The sequence below is a fragment of the Vidua chalybeata genome, chromosome 24, assembly GCF_026979565.1.
Source record: "Vidua chalybeata isolate OUT-0048 chromosome 24, bVidCha1 merged haplotype, whole genome shotgun sequence".
Taxonomy (NCBI): Eukaryota; Metazoa; Chordata; class Aves; order Passeriformes; family Viduidae; genus Vidua; species Vidua chalybeata.
Genome location: NC_071553.1, coordinates 6,327,944 through 6,341,459, shown reverse-complemented (window position 1 = coordinate 6,341,459; position 13,516 = coordinate 6,327,944). Strand labels below are relative to the sequence as shown.

At 51.9% G+C, this 13,516-nt stretch overlaps 1 long non-coding RNA gene across 1 annotated transcript; it reads right to left on the bottom strand.

The window, feature by feature from the left end:
- Nucleotides 1–6,871: 6,871 nt before the first annotated feature.
- Nucleotides 6,872–13,407, bottom strand: LOC128799657 (uncharacterized). The gene is made up of 3 exons (XR_008434789.1): nucleotides 11,678–13,407; nucleotides 9,823–9,948; nucleotides 6,872–8,608 (listed from the first exon to the last, which is right to left on the bottom strand). It is a non-coding gene; the product is annotated as an uncharacterized LOC128799657 (long non-coding RNA).
- Between the last annotated feature and the right edge of the window lie 109 nt (nucleotides 13,408–13,516).

The window sequence follows — 13,516 nt, the reverse complement described above, 5'->3', positions numbered from 1 at the left end:
GAGGTCTGAGACATCAAACACAGCCCAGGGAAGCTCAGGGCCACATCTCCTGCAACTGCCCACTGTAAATTCAGTCCACAAGCAGCTGGAGAAGAATGACTTGGGTTTTTTTCACTGTTTGCCTCAAAAGCTGATGATTGTGAGAAATGCATTTACAAAGCAGCCGCTTGCATAGGAGTGAGGATGGGACAGAGCCTCAGACTGTGCATTCCTGCTGTCCCCATGCCAGAGAGGGGCACCACGGAGCCCTGCTGGGTCCCAGTTTGATTTCCCTGGTTTCCCTGCCTGTGCTCAGCACAGCCAGCCCTTCCTGCCCCCTCCCTGGGCACTGCTCCCTCTCCCACAGGCATGAAAGGCAAACCAGCCCTTTGGGAGCTTTCTGAAGTGGAGCCAGACCTGCCTGTTTGATCCTGGGGAGGCAGCCTGCCTCCTGCCCTGCTCTCAGCAGGCTGTGCAGGGTGGCTGTGGGAGCAGAGCTGTTTCCCAGCCAGTCCCTCCCCTCAGCTGCTCCTCTCTCTGCTCTGACCCGGCTTTTCCTGCCAATAGCAAGAAACACGGGCTGCAAAATTAAGACTTTGAGCTTGGAGGCTTTGGAATCTTTTTGTCCAAGTAGTGGAATGCCCATCTCAGGAGCTGTTCAAAAGCTGTGGATGTGGCTCTCAAGGACATGGTTTAGTGGCTGGGCTGATGTTGGACTTGTTGCTCTTAATGGTCTTTTTCAACCTTGAGGATCCCATGATTCACTGTGTGATTCACCAGCCAAATCCCGAGGTGATAAATCAGGGAGAAGAAGGCAGCACAAGCCTTTAAGTGTAGCTAAAACGAGCTCTTCTACTCTTTCAGTCACTGGGAAAACAAAGCCCCCAAGCAGTGCTGGTGTGATGCAGGTTTGTGGAGGAGATAAAATGATTTTTTTTTTTTTTTTTGAACAACTGAAAAAGTGAATAAATTGGAGCGTTCAGGCAGTGCCAAGCCCGGGGCTGGTGCAGGTGGCAGGATGCAGTTGTGCTGCTCAAGTGAGCAAATCTGGAGATGAAGCTCCTTGAGAAGACAATGAGGAGCCTCCGTGCCAACTCCTCCTCCCTGAGAGGATGGTGAATTCCTGTCACAGCACCCGGGCTGGGCAGGGCCCCTGCCCCGTGGGTCGGGCTCTGCAGGGCTCCTCTGGGGAGGAGGAGACTCAGCAGCTGCTGCCCCATCTCTGCTCAAGCTTTCCAAAGGGGCTGGCACAGGGGAAGGCCTTAAACAGCCTTCAAAGGAAATAATTAGAGATTGATTTATACCTTAATTGTACAGCAGTATCCCAAGGCTCTGCAGAGAGCCAGGCCTGCTCTGCCTTTGAAGATCAGACAGAGTGGCTGTGTTTTAATTACTGGAGGGTTACCTGTGCTTTCTGTGTCTGCAAGAGGTCAAGAACTGAGATTTATAGTAATTCCTGGATTTCTGCAGTGGAATAGAACTTCAGAAGATGAATTCCCCCAGCCACAGGGTCACTGATCAGACCAAGGATCCTAACAGAGTGTTTGGCTGGGGCAGCTCGTGGCTGTCAGTGAGTTTTACCTGTAAAGTCTGTCTAAACCTTATTAGCAAAGATATTTGTGCAGAGATGCATCTTCCAGACCCACCTGCTGCAGACATCAGGCAAAATCAGCTCTGCAGTCCCCAGCCAGTGCAGGATTAACCCCTCGCTGTGCCCACCCTCAGCTCTAGAGCTGGCTGTGATGGTGAGGAGGCAGAATGAATCACCCTGCTGACAAAACTAATGCAACAGTAATTTAAAAATAAACCTTTTAAGCTGATGTATGTGGTCTAAAGCCACCAGAGCATTGCTAAGGAGTGTATTTTTCAGTTTTATGTTTGCAAAAGAAAAAAAAAAAGAGCAAGAAAAAAAGTCTCAGCATCTGCCCTCACAGGGAATGAACTTTTAAGCAGAAGAGATGAAATTTCTGATTCCTCTGTGAATTTTAATGCCCTGAAAGAAACATTTAGCATTGCTTTAGCGTGCAGGTCGCTGGAGGTCTCTGCCTCTGTGCACAGCTGGGTTTTAGGAGCCCTGTTTGCCTCGTCCTGGGCTGGAATTTTGCTTCCCATGCTCCCAAGCGAAAGAAAAAACTGATGGCAGAAGTTCAGGGCTGAGGAGGGAATGCATAAGGCAGCTGATATCCTGAGTCACAGGCACAGATAAACGTCTGCAGAGATCTCTGTTATTTATGCTGCAGAAATGGACAGGGAAATTAAATTACACAGAAACCTCTTTCCTGAAAAATGTGGGGGTAACGTTCCTCCCTCTGCTGGAGTTTAAAACAATGCTAAAAAATTACATTCTGCAATTGCAGGCATTTTAGAGAGCCTGATAACTCTGCAGGTGAGGAGACAGGATAAATTGTTTTCCAAGGAATCTGTGGACCCCAGCCTTGGATTTGCTTCCTTGGTGGAGCACAGACGTGGGAGAGTGCAAGCTTTGCTCTGCCCTCTGCACTGAGGGGTTTGCCAGCCTTTAGTGCCAGATCCCCTGCACTGCAGGAAACTCTTCCTCCCTCAGCTTTCAGGAAACCAGCACTGGACAAAGCAGGGTCCTTCTGTGCTGTGCCAGCCTGAGCGTTTGGGGGGAACTTTGAGTTTCTTGTGAAATGTTGAGTGTGGCTGCCCTGGGGTTGTGCAATCGCTGCTCCTGAGTGTGTGTGTGATCTCAAAAACACCAGAGAGCTCCCGGCTCCCTCCTCCTAACACTGCAAGTGCTGACAAAGCTAAGTTTCAAAATGTAGTAAGTGCAAAATTTGGGCTTAATTTGGATAAGTATCCTTGGCTTCTGGAGGCTGTTTCATACGTTCTGGCCTTTCTTGAATCCACTTCCTGATAATGCTAAGAAGTGGGAATTTGTTTTTCCGTGATGTGATTTATTCTGTGATGAGTGAAGCTGCAAATGCTGAGAGGTTTGTTTCCTGTTTTGGGGTTCTTTTTGTGTTTTTACTGCCCAGAGACCTGGGGTAGTGCAAGGTGTCCCTGCCCAGGGCAGGGGGCAGCGATGAGGCCGCTCTGTGGTTCTGTAACGCAGATTCTGGTGCAGCCCAGCCCCTCCCTGACCCGTCCCCGTGCCCGCGGTGCCCACGCCGGGATCTGCTCCCTGCCCAGCCTCCGGGGATGCTCGGTGCCGTCCCGTCCCGGGGGTCAGAGCCCTTCCTGCGAGCTGCGGAGCTGTTCCAGCACGCCCCGGGCTCCCGCGGGCTCTGTCACCTCATTCCTGGCCTTTGTGCGCGGCTCAGGCGGGCTGGGAGCAGCCCGAGCCCTTCCCTGCCCGACAAGAAGGAACACGCTGGCTTATCTGAGCCGCAATTCCAGCCGGGGCCGGGGACACGCCTTTGGGAACGCTCCCTGCCGCAGCCTCCTGCAGCTCGGGGCTGCCTCGACTTGTTGGGGATGCTCTCGAGGCTGTCAGTGCCTCCGTGAGCTCTCCTGCCCGGCAGTGCCCGCTCAAATCCAAAGCAAACAGCTTCAGCTGGGAGTGGAGCCTCGCCGGGGTCGGCTGGTGCCACGTTCAGGTTCCTGCAAAGCTGGGGCCGTCCAGACTCTGCCCTGCACATCAAATATTTGTGTGCATGGACCTTGCTTTTAGTGGGGTGTGTTAAAGTGTCACCCACAGCCTTTTATATGGGGTTTAGAGAAATAATTTTTAATGTGAGGCTTAATTCCTCTGCCAAGTGAGCACTGGCTGAGTTCAGGGACGTGCACAGGGCAGCTGCTTGACAGAGTCTGGAATCTGAAGCTTTGAAGGGAACAACCCATAATTTCTGTTTCTGTGTATGTAAGTGACACCTGCAAAGGCAAAATCCCCTTCTCTGGGGGGCCTTTGAAGCTGCAGTCAAAGAGAGGCCCCATGTGCTGCATCCCACCTGGAACATCCCACCTGGAGAGCACGGAGGAGGTGAAGCCCAGCCAGGGGCTGCTCTGTAGGGTCGGGGATGTGCAGCTCAGGAGGGGCTTGGGGTGTCCCAGGGTTACCCTACAGCTCCCTTTCCCCTCCCTGCCGTGGGAGCAGGAGCAGCTCTCGGTGCAGAGCGTGCACTAAAAGCAGAGATGGATCATTGCAGTCCTGCACAATCGCTGCAGCTCTGTGCACCCTGGGGACACAGCGGGCTCGGGGATGTGAGCTTTAGTCAAGCAGGACGTGCAAGGGTTCAGAGCAGAGCTCACAGTCCGTGTCTCGGTGTGGCACTCCCGGGGGCTGAGCCAGCACTGATGGAGGCGTTTTGCTTACCAGGCTGGCACTTCCCAGGGCAGTGAGTGCCACACATCCCCACGGGCATCGAGTTCCGAGCCCACCCCGCTCCCGGGGAGACAAAACCGAGTTAGAAATAGCACCAGGGTAACACCAGAGCCAGCCTGGGGTAACTGGGACAATAAAAAACTCCTGGCAAGGTCCGGAGCACGTGATGGAAGCCGTGGTTGTCTCGAGTGCTCCGTGGGTCTAGCCGGGCAGGGGCAGAGCTGCTGCCCGGGGGCTGCTGGCTCCTCTCCTCTCCTCTCCTCTCCTCTCCTCTCCTCTCCTCTCCTCTCCTCTCCTCTCCTCTCCTCTCCTCTCCTCTCCTCTCCTCTCCTCTCCTCTCCTCTCCTCTCCTCTCCTCTCCTCTCCTCTCCTCTCCTCTCCTCTCCTCTCCTCTCCTCTCCTCTCCTCTCCTCTCCTCTCCTCTCCTCTCCTCTCCTCTCCTCTCCTCTCCTCTCCTCTCCTCTCCTCTCCTCTCCTCTCCTCTCCTCTCCTCTCCTCTCCTCTCCTCTCCTCTCCTCTCCTCTCCTCTCCTCTCCTCTCCTCTCCTCTCCTCTCCTCTCCTCTCCTCTCCTCTCCTCTCCTCTCCTCTCCTCTCCTCTCCTCTCCTCTCCTCTCCTCTCCTCTCCTCTCCTCTCCTCTCCTCTCGGCTGCGAGGTGCTGTGCAGCTGCTGGGCTGTTCCCACCTGCCAGCAGCAGCCACGCCAAAGGCATGCAGCAGCTGCTGTGCTGCGATATTCTCCTGCATTATTTACTGGTGCAATGTGCATTCCCAGGCTCTCCTGGCTGAGGTGCCATCTTGGCTCGGAGTTTTGATGATGACAATTGTAACGAGATGGAGGAGGAGGAGAGGCAGCTCAATTTTGATTTGGATCCCTCTGCCTTTTTAAAAATTGAAGATTTCTAACTCTCAGCAAAATCCCTGCCACAGGAGACCTTGTTTTACATTCTGGCGTTTTGCAGAGCTGATGTAGAGGGGCTTTCTGCAGAATCCCAGGCTGGCATTGTTCTGTTAATGATTGAGTGAGGCGGTGTTTGGTTGCCTTCCCTGATGTTATCTTGTATTTTCATGTTCTGAGAGGGCATTTTTGGATGTGTAAGAAATCAGTGTTAAATATAAACATAGAAGCTACTTTAGGGAATCTGTCTCATTCAGCCAAGACTGAAAGCTGTTTCACAGTTAGAAAGTAATATTTTTTTGTTGACTTCAGTTCATGAACAGTGGAAAAGTGTGCACTAACTGCTCTAGAGACGAGTGATTTATCTTGACTTGGATGGGCAGAAAGTGATTTTGCAGACATCGTCAGTGTTCCCAGAAAAAAATAAACCAACCAAGACTCACTCCCCTGTGAGCTGAGCAAAACACAGACCCAGGGCTGAGTGAGCCTGGCCCTGTCCTGCCTTTAAGGGTGTCTGTCCTCAAGGCACAGCTGGGAAAACACGGTTCAGACACAATCTCTGTGCTGTGCCTGGAACCAGGTGGTGCTTTGGGCTCCTTCCAGCCCAAACCATCCTGTGCCTCCATCCTCTGACTGTGGCTGGGGGAGGCTCTGGGGACAGGATGGGCACAGGTCCCCTCCTGGTGTGTGTGTGTGTGTGTGTGTGTGCCAGGGCAGCCTCAGAGCTTCATCTGACACCTCCCTGCCCTGCCTGAGCTCCTTTATCTGAGTCCATTCGGAGGGAATTATCCCAGATCTCTTCCAGAAGGAGGAAGTAGAAAATCAGCCTGGAGCTCTGCAGGGATTTTCATACCCGGCCTCTGCCTGGGGCTTCTCAACCTTTGGATACTGTCATTGATTACCTCAAAGGCAGCACAGGCTGGGGGATGATTTGAGGCAGGCTGGGAAGTCTGCTTTTCCTCCTGAGTTCCAGGAGTGGGGAATATTTTAAGGGGTTCACGCTCATTTGTATTTTAAAGCTTCTTACTGTGAAGTGCAAGACCAGGGGCTACGTCTTCAGCTGGCATAAATCTGCCTGGCTGCATGCAGATAAACTGATTTACGCTGGCTGAAGATCTGGCCCTGGATGGAAGAGATGGAAGCAGGTGGATGTAATTTCTCTAAATTTCCACTCAAGCTGCACCTGCCTGGAGCAGCAGGAATTGAACAGCACTTTCCCTAAGAGTAAAAAAGTTATTAACTCCATATTTGTGTTGGTGCTTCACTGCCCTCCCCCATCTTGATCATCACATGTAGCCATGGGCTGTCTCTGGCAATGACTCTGTCTCCCCAATAAAATTAAAAATCACTTTTGTTTCATATCTTTTTAATCAGACGTGTTCTTTTTAATAAAGGGCTCTGCTCTTTAAGGGGTGATGCGCTGATGAGCAGCAGGCTTGGAGGTTATTGCATTTCCCTGATTTCAATTTCTCTTTCTGCATTTCAGCTGTAAAAATAAAGCTAAATCCAGCTCCCCAAAGCCTCTGCACATGCAGCACAAGCAGAGTTTCGCTGCCTCCCACTCTGGGGTGAGACTGATACCCAGTGCCAGTGGATGTGTGGCCATTGTACACTTTGGTGTAAGAACAGATTTTATTCCTGGATGTCCAGCATAGGAAAAAAGAGAGGCAGAGTAAAAAAGACAAAGGTGAAACTCCAGGAATTTGCTGAGTGGAAATTTTATTAAAATAATTTATGCAAATTTCCTGAATTGTTCCAGGCTTGAAGAATCAAAGAAACCCAAAATGCCTCTCTAAGTTTGGGTTTTATATTGATTCATTTCTTTCTGGGATTGTTTCAAACACAGACCTGAAGTAACTTTATGAGCTAGATTTTTTTTTTTTCCCAGAAGTGAACAAGTAAGATAATTAAACCCAAGGAATTCAGGAGGATTGGAAGCAGCAGGTTTCTCTCCTGCTCCACAATGGGTGTAATTTGGATTTCTGGGGGATGACAATTCCGGGTGGTTGGCATCGCCCACCTGGAGGGACATTCCCAGAGCCCCATGGTCTGGATTGGGCTGGGATGGTGTGGAGTGCTCAGCAAACGTTGTGAGGTGCTTGAACCCTTCCCAAATCGAGCTCTGTGCCCCCCGGCTCCCCCAGCCCCGAGAGGTCTGCGAGGGATAAAATAAAACCTCCTTTAATTCATCCCAGCGGCTCCGCTGCTCCTCGTGCGCTGCGGTTTTGGGGTTTTCCAGCACGGAAAGCATAACTGGGGGCTGTGTTTTCAGGGCTGGCAGAGCAAAGGCAATACAGTTGCAGGATTTTTGCATATTTCTGATCCTGAGGCTTTCCTGGGCCGGGTGGCTGCTGCACAAGTCAGAACAGCACCAGGCTCTGCTCTCCCAAATCCACCCCAGAGCTGCCGGGCTGGGCTGGGGCTCTGGGGCTCTGCAGCTTCTGCCTTCCTGCTACTGTGGAACGTCCTCACAGAAATCTCAGACCCCAGGTGTGCAGCAAGGCAGGTTCAAAGCAGAAAATAACCAAAAATAACCATCAGTGACTTCGACAGATTTTCTTTTGCTGATCAGCCTCCTATGGCAAGTCTGCAAGTTCTGTGAGACTGATCCTGGCAACAATATTTGCAGTTAACTCAAAAATATCCGGTGCAGTCAGTGCAGATCTGTGGCACTTGGGAGAGTTTTGCCTCTAAATGCCTGTCCTGCACCCAAATCTTACATCTGAAAAGTTCTTCCAAGTCAGAGCAGCCCTGGCTTTGCAGCACTCACTCCCCCTTTGCTGCAGGCACACAAATTGGTGCTTTAATAAATGCAGAAGCTGAGCACCAGGCTCTGATGGGACAAAAATGCAGCACAGAAAGATGGAAAAAACTCCTACATGGCTTAAAGTCACCACTTACAGGGTGTGGAAATGATTGTAAAGCAGCCCTTGCAGTTACAAAGCTCTGAACAAAGACATGTTGGTGTTTTCAGAGGATGAGAGTGTCAGCTCTGCACCGTGAGCAGGGGCAGGGGCATTCCGTGCCTCCTCTTGTCCAGGTGAAGGCTCTGTTGTCCTGTCTAAGCCTCAGGGACTGGCTCACTGGAGCAGTTTCAGCAGCTGTTCCTGGACTGATGGCAGAGCTGGCACTAAATGCTCATTTTAGCACTTTTGGACACAGAATTTTGCCAGATCATCCTTCCAGCTGAGTGCCACCATGTCTGGAGAGTCCCTGCTGGGGAAACAAGGTGTCTTTATCATGGACCAGGGCAAGTATAAGGGGAAGAGAAGTTAATGTTACATTTCTGTGCAAGTTTAAAACATTATGTGCATTTGTCTTCTGGATCAGCCCATGGACTCTCTGTTGTGGCTTTTCATGCTCTTCCTCCCACTGCTTTCCTGCGCTGGAGCCGTGAGTGGAGTCCAGGTGTGTGAGGTTCCCTGGTTGGGGTTCAGAAATTCCTACCCTGGGGTGGAGGGGGAGGGAAGAAGGAGGAGAAGAAACAGAAGAGAAATGAGAAAATCAAGTAGGCTCCAGCACCTGCCATGTAATGATGGGTTCTGGAGATAAGGCTGTTTTAAGGTGCATTCCAGACGTGTGGGTCCTGCCCAGACACGGCACAGAAGAAAAAGGAGACTTAAAACAACAGGCAGCTCCTCCTCCCCCCGTCAGGTGTGCACACAGCTACGAGGAGCAGCCGGCCCCAAGGAAAGCTCTCTCCCTGCCCATGTTTCCTGACAGTTCCGACCCAAAGCCCCCTTTGAGCACACAGCTACCTCCAGCCCCTGGGATCAAGTCGATGCCTGCCACTGGGGATAAATCCAGCGCCAACCCAAACAGAGCAGCACCCGGAGAGGCTGCTGGAAAATGCCCCATCCCCTTCAGTGATCCTTGTCTTCCTTAGAAAGGGAAACTGCAAACAACCAGCGTCTCTGCCGGGAGCAGGAGAGATTCCCTGCAGGAGGAACCAGGGCAGGGCTAGGCTTTAATGCTGGAACAGCGATCCTGGTCAGGGCCGCTGTGCTGGGACATTCCCGGGGTCCAGCTGGGATTGAGGAGTTTGGAGCACGGGGAGAACAGCAGGAAGGGTCCCCACGTGCTCACCTCACTGGAATTATTCTTCCCCCCCACTGCTTTTATGCTCAAGAGTTCGGAGCCCCAAGGGAGACAAGAATGAGGCCTTTGTGTCTTCTTTTAAGGTTTTTTTTGGCACTGGAAGTGTCCCTCTTGAGGCTGTGCAGAGTGGGGATGGAAAGTTGTGAGGTCACCGGGATTTGCCCCAGTGAAAACCGAAGAGAGAACAATGGGCGATTGTAACGGCATCTCAGGAAAATGCCAGCGTGATAAAAGTGGAATCACCCAGTAAAAATGGGCTGTAAAGCTCCTCAATTCCAGCCTCTCTTGTCAGGCTATTTCTAAGCAAATTTTCTCTCTGTTGCACTGTAAAAATAAAGTGTCAGACGACGAGTTTGGATGCAAATGGGAACATAACTCTGCAAGATGGAAGCTTTATCTGAATCTGAGATTTTTTAGGGGAGTGGTTTCCTTTGGAAAGGCACCTATTTTTAGAAAGCAAGAGACGGATGGTCCTGTCTGAAGGGCCCTGCTCCTGTAGGTCTTCAAATGAGGAGAAAAACCCCTTTCTTTTTCCATTAAAGAAGACAGCCAAGCAGTACTTACTCCTGAAGTACTTTGCCTCTGCTCATCCCTCCACATGAAGCCAAAATTCCCTCTCGAATTGTCTTGAGTCTCTCGTTCCCTCTCTCCCATCCCATATTTCAGCAGATTTGGCCAAAAATGGGGATGCTGGAATTTTATTAGAAACGAATGTGAAATTTAAATTAATGCCAAAATGGAAGATATGTCTATAAACATTTGAAGAGACCTGGGCTGAGAGAGGTTCCTTCCCCTTTGGGTCAAAGGCAGTGTTGGTGTACAAAGGTATTTTGGCACTTTGGAGCAGACAGTTTTAAACAGCCTTTAAAATATATATTCAAATCAATTCCAAATGGGCTAAAGCCAACAGAAAGGTTAAAGCACCTTTTTTAGTCACTTTCCAAATTTTAGTTTCCTTGTCTTAATGCACTGTGGAGCTTTCTGCCCATTCAGTCCATTTGTATTCAACTTGGGGAAGTTTCCTGATAATTACTCAGCCCCATCTAATTCCCCAAGGTCCCAAAATGCAAAACAATTCTTCACAAGACAGAGATTGCTTCTTACAATCTTTAACAGGAGGGAGAAAAAGAAAAAAAGGCATTAAAATGATGTGATCTATGGTAGAGTTCCAGCACTGAACTATTTCCTACAAGAATCCGTTTAACAGAGCTGTTCAGGTATCACAGGACTGCCCTGGGAGAGGCTTGGAGCCTGTCCTTGCTCCTGCCCAAGCCAAACCACCTTTGGCATCAACAGGGCAAGGCCATGGAGGATGAAAATGGACCTTTTTTTCCCTGAATTCAACATAACCCAGGCAAACCAACTGTACTAAAAGAACCCCTTCCTGCGGATGGGAAGCGGCTCAGGCCCAGTGGGGTTCTGAGTCTGCAGGTGCCTCTCACACCCTGAGGAGCACAGGAAGGTGGGAGGTAAAACCCCACTGTCCACATTCCCCACAGCGCTGGGTTCATGTGGAAAAGCTGCTGAGCTGAGCCAGGCTGGAGCATGTGCAGGAGTGGGAAAGGGAGGGGCTGGAGGGGATTTGCCTGCAGGGTTATTTACATTTTCCCTGTGCTGACAGGCTCCAGCAGCCCAGGGCTGTGCCGGGCACCGGGGAGCTCTTCTACTGCGAGTAAAGGGCAGAGTAAAGTAGGTGCAGGTGTGCCCGGAGCGCCGCAGGTGTCTGCAGGGCTGAGCTCTCCCGAGCTCCTGCTCCCTCCAAGGGCTTCCTTTTCCCCTGGAAATGGGGCCAGAGGGAATGAAACGGGCCTGGGGGAAGTTGTGTGGACACCCAAATGAAAGTTGTGAGCAGTTCCCAGCAGCAGAGGAGCTGGGAAGGGACAGGACATTCCCTGGGAAGTTTGAGCCCTGCAGTGCTGCTGTTCCCTGAGCCTGGCCTGAGGGGCAGAGCTCCCAGAAGAGCTCTGGGGAAGGTGAGCCAGTGCTCTGAAGGTGCAGCACCTCACACCTTGGGAAACAGGGCTCATCTCCAGCTCCTGCTGTCCTCCAGGACTCTGGGAACCTTCATTTGTCACTGCAGAAAGGAGTCTCAATATTTTATGAAAAAAGCATTTTACCACAGGACTTTGGTGAATATCAGCATAATTTAGCCGTGATTTAACGGAACCTTTCATTGACTTTTTAAATTATGCCTCTCCATCACCTGCCCTGTGGGTTTCCTTGCTTTTCATCTTGCCAATCCCATTACTTATTAATTTCCCCATAATACATAATAGAGGCAGAAAAGCATATAGCATCCCATTCAGCAGTGATTTACAAGTCTCTTAGTTCTGAAGCAACACAAGAAAGAGCAGACATTTTATAAGTTTCCTCTGTGTGTTTTCCTCGGAAGAAACCATATAAAGCCATGGATACAAACCTGGAGCTTCCTTGGCCATGATCTCATAGCTCCAGCTCTTGAATCTCTGAAGAAGACGCAATCTGGAGGAGATTACAGCAGCACAGTCAGGGCAGAATTAGCAAGGAGATGGTGAGCAAGATTTACCTCCTCCTCATTATGATAATGGATGTAATATCCATGGAAATGCTGATGGGCTTTGCTCAGAGAGGAAGAACTGCAGGCAAAGAGCAAACACACAAACCAGCATTATTTGCCCACATTCCCAATCAGGGTTTTGCTGGCATGTTCATCTTTCTACAGGGGGCCCAGGAGGAACTTTGATTCCCTTGGTGTTTGCAGAAAATGACTTGCACATACCATGAATCAGAGGGGCTCATTTCGGAATGTAGAAACTATTACTCATCCTGCTCTGGCATGAATGAGCATCTGGCAGCATATTCTAAAATTCTGTGAAGACAACAGGAGGCAAAAGGAAAAAAAAAGTCGAGCTGGAGTGCACCTCTTGTCAGCTCAGCAGGCAGCAGATGAGAACTGGAAGGAGACAGCACAAAGACAGATCTGCTGAGCTGAGCCTCGATGTGCTTTCTGTTTCTATCCATCCACTCCTTCCAGCTTTTTTTTTTTTTTTTTTTAGAGCAGGCTGGGGATCCTACAGAACACAGGGAGACAAATTCATCCAGTTAACTCTGCTCCAGGTCAGCCTGGGACATGTCACTCCAGAGCTTTCCAGGCTGCAGCAGCCCGAGGAGGCAGCGCTCCTGCTTGGTGCTCTGGGCCCAGGGAGATGGAGCTGGGGAAGCCTGAGATTTATCAGATTGGCTGATGTGGGCTTAGACCCCTTTGCTATCAATAGCAATGTCCCCACTTGTCCTGCCACAACCTGCCCTGCTGCCCCTTGCCTGAGAATCTGCAGGCGCCACAGAGCTGCTCTGGGTGCTGAGGAGCTCTGGGGTTCTGAGGAGCTCTGGGGTGTGTGAGGAGCTCTGGGGTTCTGAGGAGCTCTGGGGTGTGTGAGGAGCTCTGGGGTTCTGAGGAGCTCTGTGGTGTGTGAGGAGCTCTGGGATGTGTGAGGAGCTCTGGGGTGTGTGAGGAGCTCTGGGGTGTGTGAGGAGCTCTGGGGTTCTGAGGAGCTCTGGGGTGTGTGAGGAGCTCTGGGGTTCTGAGGAGCTCTGGGGGTGCTGAGGAGCTCTGGGGTGTGTGAGGAGCTCTGGGGTTCTGAGGAGCTCTGGGGTGTGTGAGGAGCTCTGGGGGTGCTGAGGAGCTCTGGGGTGTTCGAGCAGCCCCATCTCCCCGCGCTGTGCAGGCCAGGGCATGGCAGCCCCCCATGTGTGTGTCCCTCACAGGGAGCAGGCTGGCAGGGCCATGGCAGGCTGGCAGGGCCATGGCTGCCCCGTATGTCCCTCAAGGGCAGCAGGCTGGCAGGGCCATGGCAGGCTGGCAGGGCCATGGCTGCCCCGTGTGTCCCTCACAGGGAGCAGCAGGCTGGCAGGGCCATGGCAGGCTGGCAGGACCATGGCTGCCCCGTGTGTCCCCTCACAGGGAGCAGCAGGCTGGCAGGGCCATGGCTGCCCCGTGTGTCCCCTCACAGGGAGCAGCAGGCTGAGCCATGGCTGCCCCGTGTGTCCCCTCACAAGCAGCGGGCTGGCAGGGCCATGGCAGGCCCGTGTGTCCCTCACAGGGAGCAGCGGGCTGGCAGGGCCATGGCTGCCCCGTGTGTCCCTCACAGGGAGCAGCAGGCTGGCAGGGCTATGGCAGCCCCGTGTGTCCCTCACAGGGAGCAGCAGGCTGAGCCATGGCTGCCCCATGTGTCCCCTCACAAGCAGCGGGCTGGCAGGGCTATGGCAGCCCCGTGTGTCC